Source organism: Pseudophryne corroboree, chromosome 5 (assembly GCF_028390025.1).
Source record: "Pseudophryne corroboree isolate aPseCor3 chromosome 5, aPseCor3.hap2, whole genome shotgun sequence".
Lineage (NCBI taxonomy): Eukaryota > Metazoa > Chordata > Amphibia > Anura > Myobatrachidae > Pseudophryne > Pseudophryne corroboree.
This window is the reverse complement of record NC_086448.1, coordinates 393,638,480-393,654,729: the sequence shown is the minus strand read 5'-3', so window position 1 is coordinate 393,654,729 and position 16,250 is coordinate 393,638,480. Positions and strand designations below refer to the sequence as shown.

The 16,250-nt window shown below is 50.0% G+C and overlaps 28 non-coding genes across 28 annotated transcripts; all 28 read right to left on the bottom strand.

The window, feature by feature from the left end:
- Nucleotides 1-562: 562 nt before the first annotated feature.
- On the bottom strand, nucleotides 563-725 carry LOC134931103 (U1 spliceosomal RNA). Its single transcript, XR_010178970.1, has one exon. It is a non-coding gene; the product is annotated as a U1 spliceosomal RNA (small nuclear RNA).
- A 152-nt stretch (nucleotides 726-877) lies between these two features.
- On the bottom strand, nucleotides 878-1,041 carry LOC134930828 (U1 spliceosomal RNA). The gene has a single exon (XR_010178739.1). It is a non-coding gene; the product is annotated as a U1 spliceosomal RNA (small nuclear RNA).
- A 671-nt stretch (nucleotides 1,042-1,712) lies between these two features.
- Nucleotides 1,713-1,875, bottom strand: LOC134931172 (U1 spliceosomal RNA). The gene has a single exon (XR_010179016.1). It is a non-coding gene; the product is annotated as a U1 spliceosomal RNA (small nuclear RNA).
- A 152-nt stretch (nucleotides 1,876-2,027) lies between these two features.
- On the bottom strand, nucleotides 2,028-2,191 carry LOC134930848 (U1 spliceosomal RNA). Its single transcript, XR_010178755.1, has one exon. It is a non-coding gene; the product is annotated as a U1 spliceosomal RNA (small nuclear RNA).
- Nucleotides 2,192-2,862: 671 nt separating this feature from the next.
- On the bottom strand, nucleotides 2,863-3,025 carry LOC134931009 (U1 spliceosomal RNA). Its single transcript, XR_010178898.1, has one exon. It is a non-coding gene; the product is annotated as a U1 spliceosomal RNA (small nuclear RNA).
- A 152-nt stretch (nucleotides 3,026-3,177) lies between these two features.
- LOC134930799 (U1 spliceosomal RNA) lies at nucleotides 3,178-3,341 on the bottom strand. Its single transcript, XR_010178713.1, has one exon. It is a non-coding gene; the product is annotated as a U1 spliceosomal RNA (small nuclear RNA).
- Nucleotides 3,342-4,012: 671 nt separating this feature from the next.
- LOC134931173 (U1 spliceosomal RNA) lies at nucleotides 4,013-4,175 on the bottom strand. Its single transcript, XR_010179017.1, has one exon. It is a non-coding gene; the product is annotated as a U1 spliceosomal RNA (small nuclear RNA).
- A 152-nt stretch (nucleotides 4,176-4,327) lies between these two features.
- On the bottom strand, nucleotides 4,328-4,491 carry LOC134930800 (U1 spliceosomal RNA). Its single transcript, XR_010178714.1, has one exon. It is a non-coding gene; the product is annotated as a U1 spliceosomal RNA (small nuclear RNA).
- Nucleotides 4,492-5,166: 675 nt separating this feature from the next.
- LOC134931012 (U1 spliceosomal RNA) lies at nucleotides 5,167-5,329 on the bottom strand. The gene has a single exon (XR_010178901.1). It is a non-coding gene; the product is annotated as a U1 spliceosomal RNA (small nuclear RNA).
- A 152-nt stretch (nucleotides 5,330-5,481) lies between these two features.
- On the bottom strand, nucleotides 5,482-5,644 carry LOC134930963 (U1 spliceosomal RNA). The gene has a single exon (XR_010178858.1). It is a non-coding gene; the product is annotated as a U1 spliceosomal RNA (small nuclear RNA).
- A 672-nt stretch (nucleotides 5,645-6,316) lies between these two features.
- On the bottom strand, nucleotides 6,317-6,479 carry LOC134931150 (U1 spliceosomal RNA). The gene has a single exon (XR_010179001.1). It is a non-coding gene; the product is annotated as a U1 spliceosomal RNA (small nuclear RNA).
- Nucleotides 6,480-6,631: 152 nt separating this feature from the next.
- Nucleotides 6,632-6,795, bottom strand: LOC134930827 (U1 spliceosomal RNA). Its single transcript, XR_010178738.1, has one exon. It is a non-coding gene; the product is annotated as a U1 spliceosomal RNA (small nuclear RNA).
- Nucleotides 6,796-7,467: 672 nt separating this feature from the next.
- Nucleotides 7,468-7,630, bottom strand: LOC134931024 (U1 spliceosomal RNA). Its single transcript, XR_010178903.1, has one exon. It is a non-coding gene; the product is annotated as a U1 spliceosomal RNA (small nuclear RNA).
- Nucleotides 7,631-7,782: 152 nt separating this feature from the next.
- Nucleotides 7,783-7,946, bottom strand: LOC134930805 (U1 spliceosomal RNA). Its single transcript, XR_010178719.1, has one exon. It is a non-coding gene; the product is annotated as a U1 spliceosomal RNA (small nuclear RNA).
- Nucleotides 7,947-8,618: 672 nt separating this feature from the next.
- On the bottom strand, nucleotides 8,619-8,781 carry LOC134931053 (U1 spliceosomal RNA). Its single transcript, XR_010178926.1, has one exon. It is a non-coding gene; the product is annotated as a U1 spliceosomal RNA (small nuclear RNA).
- Nucleotides 8,782-8,933: 152 nt separating this feature from the next.
- Nucleotides 8,934-9,097, bottom strand: LOC134930808 (U1 spliceosomal RNA). Its single transcript, XR_010178721.1, has one exon. It is a non-coding gene; the product is annotated as a U1 spliceosomal RNA (small nuclear RNA).
- Nucleotides 9,098-9,752: 655 nt separating this feature from the next.
- LOC134931008 (U1 spliceosomal RNA) lies at nucleotides 9,753-9,915 on the bottom strand. The gene has a single exon (XR_010178897.1). It is a non-coding gene; the product is annotated as a U1 spliceosomal RNA (small nuclear RNA).
- A 152-nt stretch (nucleotides 9,916-10,067) lies between these two features.
- Nucleotides 10,068-10,231, bottom strand: LOC134930804 (U1 spliceosomal RNA). The gene has a single exon (XR_010178718.1). It is a non-coding gene; the product is annotated as a U1 spliceosomal RNA (small nuclear RNA).
- Nucleotides 10,232-10,903: 672 nt separating this feature from the next.
- Nucleotides 10,904-11,066, bottom strand: LOC134931056 (U1 spliceosomal RNA). The gene has a single exon (XR_010178929.1). It is a non-coding gene; the product is annotated as a U1 spliceosomal RNA (small nuclear RNA).
- Nucleotides 11,067-11,218: 152 nt separating this feature from the next.
- LOC134930853 (U1 spliceosomal RNA) lies at nucleotides 11,219-11,382 on the bottom strand. Its single transcript, XR_010178760.1, has one exon. It is a non-coding gene; the product is annotated as a U1 spliceosomal RNA (small nuclear RNA).
- Nucleotides 11,383-12,052: 670 nt separating this feature from the next.
- On the bottom strand, nucleotides 12,053-12,215 carry LOC134931007 (U1 spliceosomal RNA). Its single transcript, XR_010178896.1, has one exon. It is a non-coding gene; the product is annotated as a U1 spliceosomal RNA (small nuclear RNA).
- A 152-nt stretch (nucleotides 12,216-12,367) lies between these two features.
- On the bottom strand, nucleotides 12,368-12,531 carry LOC134930817 (U1 spliceosomal RNA). The gene has a single exon (XR_010178729.1). It is a non-coding gene; the product is annotated as a U1 spliceosomal RNA (small nuclear RNA).
- Nucleotides 12,532-13,202: 671 nt separating this feature from the next.
- On the bottom strand, nucleotides 13,203-13,365 carry LOC134931165 (U1 spliceosomal RNA). The gene has a single exon (XR_010179014.1). It is a non-coding gene; the product is annotated as a U1 spliceosomal RNA (small nuclear RNA).
- A 152-nt stretch (nucleotides 13,366-13,517) lies between these two features.
- LOC134930816 (U1 spliceosomal RNA) lies at nucleotides 13,518-13,681 on the bottom strand. Its single transcript, XR_010178728.1, has one exon. It is a non-coding gene; the product is annotated as a U1 spliceosomal RNA (small nuclear RNA).
- Nucleotides 13,682-14,355: 674 nt separating this feature from the next.
- Nucleotides 14,356-14,518, bottom strand: LOC134931001 (U1 spliceosomal RNA). Its single transcript, XR_010178891.1, has one exon. It is a non-coding gene; the product is annotated as a U1 spliceosomal RNA (small nuclear RNA).
- Nucleotides 14,519-14,670: 152 nt separating this feature from the next.
- LOC134930822 (U1 spliceosomal RNA) lies at nucleotides 14,671-14,834 on the bottom strand. The gene has a single exon (XR_010178733.1). It is a non-coding gene; the product is annotated as a U1 spliceosomal RNA (small nuclear RNA).
- Nucleotides 14,835-15,506: 672 nt separating this feature from the next.
- Nucleotides 15,507-15,669, bottom strand: LOC134931023 (U1 spliceosomal RNA). Its single transcript, XR_010178902.1, has one exon. It is a non-coding gene; the product is annotated as a U1 spliceosomal RNA (small nuclear RNA).
- Nucleotides 15,670-15,821: 152 nt separating this feature from the next.
- On the bottom strand, nucleotides 15,822-15,985 carry LOC134930802 (U1 spliceosomal RNA). The gene has a single exon (XR_010178716.1). It is a non-coding gene; the product is annotated as a U1 spliceosomal RNA (small nuclear RNA).
- Between the last annotated feature and the right edge of the window lie 265 nt (nucleotides 15,986-16,250).

The window sequence follows — 16,250 nt, the reverse complement described above, 5'->3', positions numbered from 1 at the left end:
GGAGAACACATATTTTCAGATGAACATGGGAGGGCAGAAGGCTGCCTAATACTGAAGCACCCCCAAACAACAAACCAAATGCAACAACTAGTACAAGCATTCCTGGGGGAAGGCCTGCAGCAGTTGGATTTGCATATGGTGATGTCATCCAAGCAGTGGGTCAAAGTTGGCTTCAACCCTCGTCTGCATATGAAAAGAGAAAAGGGGCGTGCAGGGCATGGCGGCCTTTTGCGGTGCTTGGATGACCCCTAGTTCGCATTAAACACCTCCACCCTACTTCGGTGTGGGGCTCATGTTGGCTATGCCCCAGCCCCTGAAGCATTCAAGCTGATTACTTGCAGCAGCTGGGCACTGTAATAGCTCCAGAGCTGCTCTGTAAGGCAAGTAAAAAGGGGGTCGGCCCTGCAGCACTACCTGTAGTTCGCATTGTGCGTTGGAAGGCACAAAGTAAGCAGACGGGAGAAGTCAAGATAGTGCGCAAGGGCATAGAAGGGAGCGGCTCAAGAAAAGAGAAGTGGAAACAGACAGCAAACTAGGCTGGAGAGAGACCTGAGACAAAGAGATCTGAATTATACGAGAGCCGACCAGGGGAAACACAAATTATGCAGTCAAGTTTCCCACATTTGTGGAAATCGCAGGAGCAGCACACCCAGAGTGCAATGGGTGAGCCTTGCCCTGGGAGAAGCACCTTCATGATCATAGTATCTCACCTGGCAGGTAAGTAGGAGTTGGGCTAGAGCTGGGGAGGGTCGCTGCTCGGGCACCCCCCTGTCAAGTGAAGAAGATCCAACTGAGGCAGCACAAGGGAACTCTCGAAAGAAGAACAAGGCTAGAGAAAGATCTGAGAAAAAGAAATCTGACTTTTACCAGAGCTGACCAGAGGAAAGCACAAACACAGTCCCCCACTACCACAAATAATGCAGTCGAGTTTCCCACATTTGGGGAAATCATAGGGGTCAGCATACCCAGAATGCAATGAATGAACCTCACCCTGGGAGAACAATCTTCATGACCATGGTATCTCCTATGCAAAATAAGTATGATTTGGGATAGAGCTGGGGAGGGCCGCTGCTCAGGCACATCTCTGTCAAGTAAAGGAGATTCAACTGAGGCAGCACAAGGGAACTCTCATCTGGGGACAACAACTGCAGGGAGAACACATATTTTCAGATGAACATGGGAGGGCAGAAGGCCGCCTAATACTGAAGCACCCCCAAACAACAAACCAAATGCAACAACTAGTACAAGCATTCCTGGGGGAAGGCCTGCAGCAGATGGATTTGCATATGGTGATGTCATCCAAGCAGTGGGTCAAAGTTGGCTTCAACCCTCATCTGCATATGAAAAGAGAAAAGGGGCATGCAGGGCATGGCGGCCTTTTGCGGCGCTTGGATGACCCCTAGTTCGCATTAAACACCTCCACCCTCCTTCGGTGTGGGGCTCATGTTGGCTATGCCCCAGCCCCTGAAGCATTCAAGCTGATTTCTTGCAGCAGCTGAGCACTGTAACAGCTCCAGAGCTGCTCTGTAAGGCAAGTAAAAGGGTGTGGGCCCTGCAGCACTACCTGTAGTTCGCATTGTGCGTTGGAAGGCACAAAGTAAGCTGACGGGAGAAGTCAGGATAGTGCGCAAGGGCATAGAAGGGAGCGGCTCAAGAAAAGAGAAGTGGAAACAGACAGCAAACTAGGCTGGAGAGAGACCTGAGACAAAGAGATCTGAATTATACGAGAGCCGACCAGGGGAAACACAAATTATGCAGTCAAGTTTCCCACATTTGGGGAAATCACAGGGGCAGCACACCCAGAGTGCAATGGGTGAGCCTTGCCCTGGGAGAAGCACCTACATCATCATAGTATCTCACCTGGCAGGTAAGTAGGAGTTGGGCTAGAGCTGGGGAGGGTCGCTGCTCGGGCACCCCCCTGTCAAGTGAAGAAGATCCAACTGAGGCAGCACAAGGGAACTCTCGAAAGAAGAACAACGCTAGAGAAAGATCTGAGACAAAGAAATCTGACTTTTACCAGAGCTGACCAGAGGAAAGCACAAACACAGTCCCCCACTACCACAAATAATGCAGTCGAGTTTCCCACATTTGGGGAAATCACAGGGGTCAGCATACCCAGAATGCAATGAATAAACCTCACCCTGGGAGAACAATCTTCATGAACATGGTATCTCTTATGCAAAATAAGTATGATTTGGGATAGGGCTGGGGAGGGCCGCTGCTCAGGCATATCTCTGTCAAGTAAAGGAGATTCAACTGAGGCAGCACAAGGGAACTCTCATCTGGGGACAACAACTGCAGGGAGAACACATATTTTCAAATGAACATGGGAGGGCAGAAGGCTGCCTAATACTGAAGCACCCCCAAACAACAAACCAAATGCAACAACTAGTACAAGCATTCCTGGGGGAAGGTCTGCAGAAGACGGATTTGCATACAGTGATGTCATCCAAGCAGTGGGCCAAAGTTGGCTGGAACCCTAATCTGCATATGAAAAGAGAAAAGGGGTATGCAGGGCATGGCGGCCTTTTGCGGCGCTTGGATGACCCTTAGTTCGCATTAAACACCCCCACCCTCCTTCGGTGTGGGGCTCATGTTGGCTATGCCCCAGCCCCTGAAGCATTCAAGCTGATTTCTTGCAGCAGCTTGGCACTGTAACAGCTCCAGAGCTGCTCTGTAAGGCAAGTAAAAGGTTGTGGGCCCTGCAGCACTACCTGTAGTTCGCATTGTGCGTTGGAAGGCACAAAGTAAGCTGACGGGAGAAGTCAGGATAGTGCGCAAGGGCATAGAAGGGAGCGGCTCAAGAAAAGAGAAGTGGAAACAGACAGCAAACTAGGCTGGAGAGAGACCTGAGACAAAGAGATCTGAATTATACGAGAGCCGACCAGAGGAAACACAAATTATGCAGTCAAGTGTCCCACATTTGGGGAAATCGCAGGAGCAGCACACCCAGAGTGCAATGGGTGAGCCTTGCCCTGGGAGAAGCACCTTCCTGATCATAGTATCTCACCTGGCAGGTAAGTAGGAGTGGGGCTAGAGCTGGGGAGGGTCGCTGCTCGGGCACCCCCCTGTCAAATGAAGGAGATCCAACTGAGGCAGCACAAGGGAACTCTCGAAAGAAGAACAAGGCTAGAGGAAGATCTGAGACAAAGAAATATGACTTTTACCAGAGCTGACCAGAGGAAAGCACAAACACAGTCCCCCACTACCACAAATAATGCAGTCGAGTTTCCCACATTTGGGGAAATCACAGGGGTCAGCACACCCAGAATGCAATGAATGAACCTCACCCTGGGAGAACAATCTTCATGACCATGGTATCTCCTATGCAAAATAAGTATGATTTGGGATAGGGCTGGGGAGGGCCGCTGCTCAGGCATATCTCTGTCAAGTAAAGGAGATTCAACTGAGGCAGCACAAGGGAACTCTCATCTGGGGACAACAACTGCAGGGAGAACACATATTTTCAAATGAACATGGGAGGGCAGAAGGCTGCCTAATACTGAAGCACCCCCAAACAACAAACCAAATGCAACAACTAGTACAAGCATTCCTGGGGGAAGGTCTGCAGAAGACGGATTTGCATACAGTGATGTCATCCAAGCAGTGGGCCAAAGTTGGCTGGAACCCTCATCTGCATATGAAAAGAGAAAAGGGGTATGCAGGGCATGGCGGCCTTTTGCGGCGCTTGGATGACCCTTAGTTCGCATTAAACACCCCCACCCTCCTTCGGTGTGGGGCTCATGTTGGCAATGCCCCAGCCCCTGAAGCATTCAAGCTGATTTCTTGCAGCAGCTTGGCACTGTAACAGCTCCAGAGCTGCTCTGTAAGGCAAGTAAAAGGTTGTGGGCCCTGCAGCACTACCTGTAGTTCGCATTGTGCGTTGGAAGGCACAAAGTAAGCTGACGGGAGAAGTCAGGATAGTGCGCAAGGGCATAGAAGGGAGCGGCTCAAGAAAAGAGAAGTGGAAACAGACAGCAAACTAGGCTGGAGAGAGACCTGAGACAAAGAAATCTGAATTATACGAGAGCCGACCAGGGGAAACACAAATTATGCAGTCAAGTTTCCCACATTTGGGGAAATCACAGGGGCAGCACACCCAGAGTGCAATGGGTGAGCCTTGCCCTGGGAGAAGCACCTACATCATCATAGTATCTCACCTGGCAGGTAAGTAGGAGTTGGGCTAGAGCTGGGGAGGGTCGCTGCTCGGGCACCCCCCTGTCAAATGAAGGAGATCCAACTGAGGCAGCACAAGGGAACTCTCGAAAGAAGAACAAGGCTAGAGGAAGATCTGAGACAAAGAAATATGACTTTTACCAGAGCTGACCAGAGGAAAGCACAAACACAATCCCCCACTACCACAAATAATGCAGTCGAGTTTCCCACATTTGGGGAAATCACAGGGGTCAGCACACCCAGAATGCAATGAATGAACCTCACCCTGGGAGAACAATCTTCATGACCATGGTATCTCCTATGCAAAATAAGTATGATTTGGGATAGGGCTGGGGAGGGCCGCTGCTCAGGCATATCTCTGTCAAGTAAAGGAGATTCAACTGAGGCAGCACAAGGGAACTCTCATCTGGGGACAACAACTGCAGGGAGAACACATATTTTCAAATGAACATGGGAGGGCAGAAGGCTGCCTAATACTGAAGCACCCCCAAACAACAAACCAAATGCAACAACTAGTACAAGCATTCCTGGGGGAAGGTCTTGCAGAAGACGGATTTGCATACAGTGATGTCATCCAAGCAGTGGGCCAAAGTTGGCTGGAACCCTCATCTGCATATGAAAAGAGAAAAGGGGTATGCAGGGCATGGCGGCCTTTTGCGGCGCTTGGATGACCCTTAGTTCGCATTAAACACCCCCACCCTCCTTCGGTGTGGGGCTCATGTTGGCAATGCCCCAGCCCCTGAAGCATTCAAGCTGATTTCTTGAAGCAGCTTGGCACTGTAACAGCTCCAGAGCTGCTCTGTAAGGCAAGTAAAAGAATGTGGGCCCTGCAGCACTACCTGTAGTTTGCATTGTGCATTGGAAGGCACAAAGTAAGCAGACAGGAGGAGAATTGAGGATAGTGCACAAGGGCATAGAAGGGAGGGGCTCAAAAAAAAAGAAGTGGAAACAGACAGCAAACTAGGCTGGAGAGAGACCTGAGACAAAGAGATCTGAATTATATGAAAGCCGACCAGTGGAAACACAAATTATGCAGTCAAGTTTCCCACATTTGGGGAAATCACAGGGGCAGCACACCCAAAGTGCAATGGGTGAGCCTTGCCCTGGGAGAAGCACCTTCATGATCATAGTATCTCACCTGGCAGGTAAGTAGGAGTTGGGCTAGAGCTGGGGAGGGTCGCTGCTCGGGCACCCCCCTGTCAAGTGAAGGAGATCCAACTGAGGCAGCACAAGGGAACTCTCGAAAGAAGAACAAGGCTAGAGGAAGATCTGAGACAAATAAAACTGACTTTTACCAGAGCTGACCAGAGGAAAGCACAAACACAGTCCCCCACTACCACAAATAATGCAGTCAAGTTTTCACATTTGGGGAAATCATAGGGGTCAGCATACCCAGAATGCAATGAATGAACCTCACCCTGGGAGAACAATCTTCATGACCATGGTATCTCCTATGCAAAATAAGTATGATTTGGGATAGGGCTGGGGAGGGCCGCTGCTCAGGCACATCTCTGTCAAGTAAAGGAGATTCAACTGAGGCAGCACAAGGGAACTCTCATCTGGGGACAACAACTGCAGGGAGAACACATATTTTCAGATGAACATGGGAGGGCAGAAGGCTGCCTAATACTGAAGCACTGCCAAACAACAAACCAAATGCAACAACTAGTACAAGCATTCCTGGGGGAAGGTCTGCAGAAGACGGATTTGCATACAGTGATGTCATCCAAGCAGTGGGCCAAAGTTGGCTGGAACCCTCATCTGCATATGAAAAGAGAATAGGGGTATGCAGGGCATGGCGGCCTTTTGCGGCGCTTGGATGACCCCTAGTTCGCATTAAGCACCTCCACCCTACTTCGGTGTGGGGCTCATGTTGGCTATGCCCCAGCCCCTGAAGCATTCAAGCTGATTACTTGCAGCAGCTGGGCACTGTAATAGCTCCAGAGCTGCTCTGTAAGGCAAGTAAAAAGGGTGTGGGCTCTGCAGCACTACCTGTAGTTCGCATTGTGCGTTGGAAGGCACAAAGTAAGCAGACGGGAGAAGTCAAGATAGTGCGCAAGGGCATAGAAGGGAGCGGCTCAAGAAAAGAAAAGTGGAAACAGACAGCAAACTAGGCTATAGAGAGACCAGAGACAAAGAGATCTGAATTATACGAGAGCCAACCAGGGGAAACACAAATTATGCAGTCAAGTTTCCCACATTTTGGGAAATCGCAGGAGCAGCAGACCCAGAGTGCAATGGGTGAGCCTTGCCCTGGGAGAAGCACCTTCATGATCATAGTATCTCACCTGGCAGGTAAGTAGGAGTTGGGCTAGAGCTGGGGAGGGTCGCTGCTCGGGCACCCCCCTGTCAAGTGAAGGAGATCCAACTGAGGCAGCACAAGGGAACTCTCGAAAGAAGAACAAGGCTAGAGGAAGATCTGAGACAAATAAATCTGACTTTTACCAGAGCTGACCAGAGGAAAGCACAAACACAGTCCCCCACTACCACAAATAATGCAGTCGAGTTTCCCACATTTGGGGAAATCATAGGGGTCAGCATACCCAGAATGCAATGAATGAACCTCACCCTGGGAGAACAATCTTCATGACCATGGTATCTCCTATGCAAAATAAGTATGATTTGGGATAGAGCTGGGGAGGGCCTCTGCTCAGGCACATCTCTGTCAAGTAAAGGAGATTCAACTGAGGCAGCACAAGGGAACTCTCATCTGGGGACAACAACTGCAGGGAGAACACATATTTTCAGATGAACATGGGAGGGCAGAAGGCTGCCTAATACTGAAGCACCCCCAAACAACAAACCAAATGCAACAACTAGTACAAGCATTCCTGGGGGAAGGCCTGCAGCAGATGGATTTGCATATGGTGATGTCATCCAAGCAGTGGGTCAAAGTTGGCTTCAACCCTCATCTGCATATGAAAAGAGAAAAGGGGCGTGCAGGGCATGGTGGCCTTTTGCGGCGCTTGGATGACCCCTAGTTCGCATTAAACACCTCCACCCTACTTCGGTGTGGAGCTCATGTTGGGTATGTCCCAGCCCCTGAAGCATTCAAGCTGATTACTTGCAGCAGCTGGGCACTGTAATAGCTCCAGAGCTGCTCTGTAAGGCAAGTAAAAAGGGTGTGGGCCCTGCAGCACTACCTGTAGTTCGCATTGTGCGTTGGAAGGCACAAAGTAAGCAGACGGGAGAAGTCAAGATAGTGCGCAAGGGCATAGAAGGGAGCGGCTCAAGAAAAGAAAAGTGGAAACAGACAGCAAACTAGGCTATAGAGAGACCAGAGACAAAGAGATCTGAATTATACGAAAGCCGACCAGGGGAAACACAAATTATGCAGTCAAGTTTCCCACATTTGGGGAAATCGCAGGAGCAGCACACACAGAGTGCAATGGGTGAGCCTTGCCCTGGGAGAAGCACCTTCATGATCATAGTATCTCACCTGGCAGGTAAGTAGGAGTTGGGATAGAGCTGGGGAGGGTTGCTGCTCGGGCACCCCCCTGTCAAGTGAAGGAGATCCAACTGAGGCAGCACAAGGGAACTCTCGAAAGAAGAACAAGGCTAGAGGAAGATCTGAGACAAATAAATCTGACTTTTACCAGAGCTGACCAGAGGAAAGCACAAACACAGTCCCCCACTACCACAAATAATGCAGTCGAGTTTCCCACATTTGGGGAAATCATAGGGGTCAGCATACCCAGAATGCAATGAATAAACCTCACCCTGGGAGAACAATCTTCATGACCATGGTATCTCCTATGCAAAATAAGTATGATTTGGGATAGAGCTGGGGAGGGCCGCTGCTCAGGCACATCTCTGTCAAGTAAAGGAGATTCAACTGAGGCAGCACAAGGGAACTCTCATCTGGGGACAACAACTGCAAGGAGAACACATATTTTCAGATTAACATGGGAGGGCAGAAGGCTGCCTAATACTGAAGCACCCCCAAACAACAAACCAAATGCAACAACTAGTACAAGCATTCCTGGGGGAAGGCCTGCAGCAGATGGATTTGCATATGGTGATGTCATCCAAGCAGTGGGTCAAAGTTGGCTTCAACCCTCATCTGCATATGAAAAGAGAAAAGGGGCGTGCAGGGCATGGTGGCCTTTTGCGGCGCTTGGATGACCCCTAGTTCGCATTAAACACCTCCACCCTACTTCGGTGTGGAGCTCATGTTGGCTATGTCCCAGCCCCTGAAGCATTCAAGCTGATTACTTGCAGCAGCTGGGCACTGTAATAGCTCCAGAGCTGCTCTGTAAGGCAAGTAAAAAGGGTGTGGGCCCTGCAGCACTACCTGTAGTTCGCATTGTGCGTTGGAAGGCACAAAGTAAGCAGACGGGAGAAGTCAAGATAGTGCGCAAGGGCATAGAAGGGAGCGGCTCAAGAAAAGAGAAGTGGAAACAGACAGCAAACTAGGCTATAGAGAGACCAGAGACAAAGAGATCTGAATTATACGAGAGCCGACCAGGGGAAACACAAATTATGCAGTCAAGTTTCCCACATTTGGGGAAATCGCAGGAGCAGCACACACAGAGTGCAATGGGTGAGCCTTGCCCTGGGAGAAGCACCTTCATGATCATAGTATCTCACCTGGCAGGTAAGTAGGAGTTGGGATAGAGCTGGGGAGGGTTGCTGCTCGGGCACCCCCCTGTCAAGTGAAGGAGATCCAACTGAGGCAGCACAAGGGAACTCTCGAAAGAAGAACAAGGCTAGAGGAAGATCTGAGACAAATAAATCTGACTTTTACCAGAGCTGACCAAAGGAAAGCACAAACACAGTCCCCCACTACCACAAATAATGCAGTCGAGTTTCCCACATTTGGGGAAATCATAGGGGTCAGCATACCCAGAATGCAATGAATAAACCTCACCCTGGGAGAACAATCTTCATGACCATGGTATCTCCTATGCAAAATAAGTATGATTTGGGATAGAGCTGGGGAGGGCCGCTGCTCAGGCACATCTGTCAAGTAAAGGAGATTCAACTGAGGCAGCACAAGGGAACTCTCATCTGGGGACAACAACTGCAGGGAGAACACATATTTTCAGATGAACATGGGAGGGCAGAAGGCTGCCTAATACTGAAGCACCCCCAAACAACAAACCAAATGCAACAACTAGTACAAGCATTCCTGGGGGAAGGCCTGCAGCAGATGGATTTGCATATGGTGATGTCATCCAAGCAGTGGGTCAAAGTTGGCTTCAACCCTCATCTGCATATGAATAGAGAAAAGGGGCGTGCAAGGCATGGTGGCCTTTTGCGGCGCTTGGATGACCCCTAGTTTGCATTAAACACCTCCACCCTACTTCGGTGTGGGGCTCATGTTGGCTATGCCCCAGCCCCTGAAGCATTCAAGCTGATTACACTGTAATAGCTCCAGAGCTGCTCTGTAAGGCAAGTAAAAAGGGTGTGGGCCCTGCAGCACTACCTGTAGTTCGCATTGTGCGTTGGAAGGCACAAAGTAAGCAGACGGGAGAAGTCAAGATAGTGCGCAAGGGCATAGAAGGGAGCGGCTCAAGAAAAGAGAAGTGGAAACAGACAGCAAACTAGGCTGGAGAGAGACCTGAGACAAAGAGATCTGAATTATACGAGAGCCGACCAGGGGAAACACAAATTATGCAGTCAAGTTTCCCACATTTGGGGAAATCGCAGGAGCAGCACACCCAGAGTGCAATGGGTGAGCCTTGCCCTGGGAGAAGCACCTTCATGATCATAGTATCTCACCTGGCAGGTAAGTAGGAGTTGGGCTAGAGCTGGGGAGGGTCGCTGCTCAAGCACCCCCCTGTCAAGTGAAGGAGATCCAACTGAGGCAGCACAAGGGAACTCTCGAAAGAAGAACAAGGCTAGAGGAAGATCTAAGACAAATAAATCTGACTTTTACCAGAGCTGACCAGAGGAAAGCACAAACACAGTCCCCCACTACCACAAATAATGCAGTCGAGTTTCCCACATTTGGGGAAATCATAGGGGTCAGCATACCCAGAATGCAATGAATAAACCTCACCCTGGGAGAACAATCTTCATGACCATGGTATCTCCTATGCAAAATAAGTATGATTTGGGATAGAGCTGGGGAGGGCCGCTGCTCAGGCACATCTCTGTCAAGTAAAGGAGATTCAACTGAGGCAGCACAAGGGAACTCTCATCTGGGGACAACAACTGCAGGGAGAACACATATTTTCAGATGAACATGGGAGGGCAGAAGGCTGCCTAATACTGAAGCACCCCCAAACAACAAACCAAATGCAACAACTAGTACAAGCATTCCTGGGGGAAGGCCTGCAGCAGATGGATTTGCATATGGTGATGTCATCCAAGCAGTGGGTCAAAGTTGGCTTCAACCCTCATCTGCATATGAAAAGAGAAAAGGGGCGTGCAGGGCATGGTGGCCTTTTGCGGCGCTTGTATGACCCCTAGTTCGCATTAAACACCTCCACCCTACTTCGGTGTGGAGCTCATGTTGGCTATGTCCCAGCCCCTGAAGCATTCAAGCTGATTACTTGCAGCAGCTGGGCACTGTAATAGCTCCAGAGCTGCTCTGTAAGGCAAGTAAAAAGGGTGTGGGCCCTGCAGCACTACCTGTAGTTCGCATTGTGCGTTGGAAGGCACAAAGTAAGCAGACGGGAGAAGTCAAGATAGTGCGCAAGGGCATAGAAGGGAGCGGCTCAAGAAAAGAGAAGTGGAAACAGACAGCAAACTAGGCTATAGAGAGACCAGAGACAAAGAGATCTGAATTATACGAGAGCCGACCAGGGGAAACACAAATTATGCAGTCAAGTTTCCCACATTTGGGGAAATCGCAGGAGCAGCTCACACAGAGTGCAATGGGTGAGCCTTGCCCTGGGAGAAGCACCTTCATGATCATAGTATCTCACCTGGCAGGTAAGTAGGAGTTGGGATAGAGCTGGGGAGGGTTGCTGCTCGGGCACCCCCCTGTCAAGTGAAGGAGATCCAACTGAGGCAGCACAAGGGAACTCTCGAAAGAAGAACAAGGCTAGAGGAAGATCTGAGACAAATAAATCTGACTTTTACCAGAGCTGACCAAAGGAAAGCACAAACACAGTCCCCCACTACCACAAATAATGCAGTCGAGTTTCCCACATTTGGGGAAATCATAGGGGTCAGCATACCCAGAATGCAATGAATGAACCTCACCCTGGGAGAACAATCTTCATGACCATGGTATCTCCTATGCAAAATAAGTATGATTTGGGATAGAGCTGGGGAGGGCCGCTGCTCAGGCACATCTGTCAAGTAAAGGAGATTCAACTGAGGCAGCACAAGGGAACTCTCATCTGGGGACAACAACTGCAGGGAGAACACATATTTTCAGATGAACATGGGAGGGCAGAAGGCTGCCTAATACTGAAGCACCCCCAAACAACAAACCAAATGCAACAACTAGTACAAGCATTCCTGGGGGAAGGCCTGCAGCAGATGGATTTGCATATGGTGATGTCATCCAAGCAGTGGGTCAAAGTTGGCTTCAACCCTCATCTGCATATGAATAGAGAAAAGGGGCGTGCAAGGCATGGTGGCCTTTTGCGGCGCTTGGATGACCCCTAGTTTGCATTAAACACCTCCACCCTACTTCGGTGTGGGGCTCATGTTGGCTATGCCCCAGCCCCTGAAGCATTCAAGCTGATTACTTGCAGCAGCTGGGCACTGTAATAGCTCCAGAGCTGCTCTGTAAGGCAAGTAAAAAGGGTGTGGGCCCTGCAGCACTACCTGTAGTTCGCATTGTGCGTTGGAAGGCACAAAGTAAGCAGACGGGAGAAGTCAAGATAGTGCGCAAGGGCATAGAAGGGAGCGGCTCAAGAAAAGAGAAGTGGAAACAGACAGCAAACTAGGCTGGAGAGAGACCTGAGACAAAGAGATCTGAATTATACGAGAGCCGACCAGGGGAAACACAAATTATGCAGTCAAGTTTCCCACATTTGGGGAAATCGCAGGAGCAGCACACCCAGAGTGCAATGGGTGAGCCTTGCCCTGGGAGAAGCACCTTCATGATCATAGTATCTCACCTGGCAGGTAAGTAGGAGTTGGGCTAGAGCTGGGGAGGGTCACTGCTCAAGCACCCCCCTGTCAAGTGAAGGAGATCCAACTGAGGCAGCACAAGGGAACTCTCGAAAGAGGAACAAGGCTAGAGGAAGATCTGAGACAAAGAAATCTGACTTTTACCAGAGGTGACCAGAGGAAAGCACAAACACAGTCCCCCACTACCACAAATAATGCAGTCGAGTTTCCCACATTTGGGGAAATCACAGGGGTCAGCATACCCAGAATGCAATGAATGAACCTCACCCTGGGAGAACAATCTTCATGACCATGGTATCTCCTATGCAAAATAAGTATGATTTGGGATAGGGCTGGGGAGGGCCGCTGCTCAGGCACATCTCTGTCAAGTAAAGGAGATTCAACTGAGGCAGCACAAGGGAACTCTCATCTGGGGACAACAACTGCAGGGAGAACACATATTTTCAGATGAACATGGGAGGGCAGAAGGCTGCCTAATACTGAAGCACCCCCAAACAACAAACCAAATGCAACAACTAGTACAAGCATTCCTGGGGTAAGGTCTGCAGAAGACGGATTTGCATACAGTGAGGTCATCCAAGCAGTGGGCCAAAGTTGGCTGGAACCCTCATCTGCATATGAAAAGAGAAAAGGGGCGTGCAGGGCATGGCGGCCTTTTGCGGCGCTTGGATGACCCCTAGTTCGCATTAAACACCTCCACCCTCCTTCGGTGTGGGGCTCATGTTGGCTATGCCCCAGCCCCTTAAGCATTCAAGCTGATTTCTTGCAGCAGCTGGGCACTGTAACAGCTCCAGAGCTGCTCTGTAAGGCAAGTAAAAGGGTGTGGGCTCTGCAGCACTACCTGTAGTTCGCATTGTGCGTTGGAAGGCACACAGTAAGCAGACGGGAGAAGTCAGGATAGTGCGCAAGGGCATAGAAGGGAGCGGCTCAAGAAAAGAGAAGTGGAAACAGACAGCAAACTAGGCTGGAGAGAGACCTGAGACAAAGAGATCTGAATTATACGAGAGCCGACCAGGGGAAACACAAATTATGCAGTCAAGTGTCCCACATTTGGGGAAATCGCAGGAGCAGCACACCCAGAGTGCAATGGGTGAGCCTTGTCCTGGGAGAAGCACCTTCCTGATCATAGTATCTCACTTGGCAGGTAAGTAGGAGTTGGGTTAGAGCTGGGGAGGGTCGCTGCTCGGGCACCCCCCTGTCAAGTGAAGGAGATCCAACTGAGGCAGCACAAGAGAACTCTCGAAAGAAGAACAAGGCTAGAGGAGGATCTGAGACAAAGAAATCTGACTTTTACCAGAGCTGACCAGAGGAAAGCACAAACACAGTCCCCCACTACCACAAATAATGCAGTCGAGTTTCCCACATTTGGGGAAATCACAGGGGTCAGCATACCCAGAATGCAATGAATGAACCTCACCCTGGGAGAACAATCTTCATGACCATGGTATCTCCTATGCAAAATAAGTATGATTTGGGATAGGGCTGGGGAGGGCCGCTGCTCAGGCATATCTCTGTCAAGTAAAGGAGATTCAACTGAGGCAGCACAAGGGAACTCTCATCTGGGGACAACAACTGCAGGGAGAACACATATTTTCAAATGAACATGGGAGGGCAGAAGGCTGCCTAATACTGAAGCACCCCCAAACAACAAACCAAATGCAACAACTAGTACAAGCATTCCTGGGGGAAGGTCTGCAGAAGACGGATTTGCATACAGTGATGTCATCCAAGCAGTGGGCCAAAGTTGGCTGGAACCCTCATCTGCATATGAAAAGAGAATAGGGGTATGCAGGGCATGGCGGCCTTTTGCGGCGCTTGGATGACCTTTAGTTCGCATTAAACACCCCCACCCTCCTTCGGTGTGGGGCTCATGTTGGCAATGCCCCAGCCCCTGAAGCATTCAAGCTAATTTCTTGCAGCAGCTTGGCACTGTAACAGCTCCAGAGCTGCTCTGTAAGGCAAGTAAAAGTGTGTGGGCCCTGCAGCACTACCTGTAGTTCGCATTGTGCGTTGGAAGGCACAAAGTAAGCAGACAGGAGGAGAAGTCAGGATAGTGCGCAAGGGCTTAGAAGGGAGCGGCTCAAGAAAAGAGAAGTGGAAACAGACAGCAAACTAGGCTGGAGAGAGACCTGAGACAAAGAGATCTGAATTATACGAGAGCCGACCAGGGGAAACACAAATTATGCAGTCAAGTTTCCCACATTTGGGGAAATCGCAGGGGCAGCACACCCAGAGTGCAATGGGTGAGCCTTGCCCTGGGAGAAGCACCTTCATGATCATAGTATCTCACCTGGCAGGTAAGTAGGAGTTGGGCTAGAGCTGGGGAGGGTCGCTGCTCGGGCACCCCCCTGTCAAGTGAAGGAGATCCAACTGAGGCAGCACAAGGGAACTCCCGAAAGAAGAACAAGGCTAGAGGAAGATCTGAGACAAAGAAATCTGACTTTTACCAGAGCTGACCAGAGGAAAGTACAAACACATTCCCCCACTACCACAAATAATGCAGTCGAGTTTCCCACATTTGGGGAAATCACAGGGGTCAGCATACCCAGAATGCAATGAATGAACCTCACCCTGGGAGAACAATCTTCATGACCATGGTATCTCCTATGCAAAATAAGTATGATTTGGGATAGAGCTGGGGAGGGCCTCTGCTCAGGCACATCTCTGTCAAGTAAAGGAGATTCAACTGAGGCAGCACAAGGGAACTCTCATCTGGGGACAACAACTGCAGGGAGAACACATATTTTCAGATGAACATGGGAGGGCAGAAGGCTGCCTAATACTGAAGCACCCCCAAACAACAAACCAAATGCAACAACTAGTACAAGCATTCCTGGGGGAAGGCCTGCAGCAGATGGATTTGCATATGGTGATGTCATCCAAGCAGTGGGTCAAAGTTGGCTTCAACCCTCATCTGCATATGAAAAGAGAAAAGGGGCGTGCAGGGCATGGTGGCCTTTTGCGGCGCTTGGATGACCCCTAGTTCGCATTAAACACCTCCACCCTACTTCGGTGTGGAGCTCATGTTGGGTATGTCCCAGCCCCTGAAGCATTCAAGCTGATTACTTGCAGCAGCTGGGCACTGTAATAGCTCCAGAGCTGCTCTGTAAGGCAAGTAAAAAGGGTGTGGGCCCTGCAGCACTACCTGTAGTTCGCATTGTGCGTTGGAAGGCACAAAGTAAGCAGACGGGAGAAGTCAAGATAGTGCGCAAGGGCATAGAAGGGAGCGGCTCAAGAAAAGAAAAGTGGAAACAGACAGCAAACTAGGCTATAGAGAGACCAGAGACAAAGAGATCTGAATTATACGAAAGCCGACCAGGGGAAACACAAATTATGCAGTCAAGTTTCCCACATTTGGGGAAATCGCAGGAGCAGCACACACAGAGTGCAATGGGTGAGCCTTGCCCTGGGAGAAGCACCTTCATGATCATAGTATCTCACCTGGCAGGTAAGTAGGAGTTGGGATAGAGCTGGGGAGGGTTGCTGCTCGGGCACCCCCCTGTCAAGTGAAGGAGATCCAACTGAGGCAGCACAAGGGAACTCTCGAAAGAAGAACAAGGCTAGAGGAAGATCTGAGACAAATAAATCTGACTTTTACCAGAGCTGACCAGAGGAAAGCACAAACACAGTCCCCCACTACCACAAATAATGCAGTCGAGTTTCCCACATTTGGGGAAATCATAGGGGTCAGCATACCCAGAATGCAATGAATAAACCTCACCCTGGGAGAACAATCTTCATGACCATGGTATCTCCTATGCAAAATAAGTATGATTTGGGATAGAGCTGGGGAGGGCCGCTGCTCAGGCACATCTCTGTCAAGTAAAGGAGATTCAACTGAGGCAGCACAAGGGAACTCTCATCTGGGGACAACAACTGCAAGGAGAACACATATTTTCAGATGAACATGGGAGGGCAGAAGGCTGCCTAATACTGAAGCACCCCCAAACAACAAACCAAATGCAACAACTAGTACAAGCATTCCTGGGGGAAGGCCTGCAGCAGATGGATTTGCATATGGTGATGTCATCCAAGCA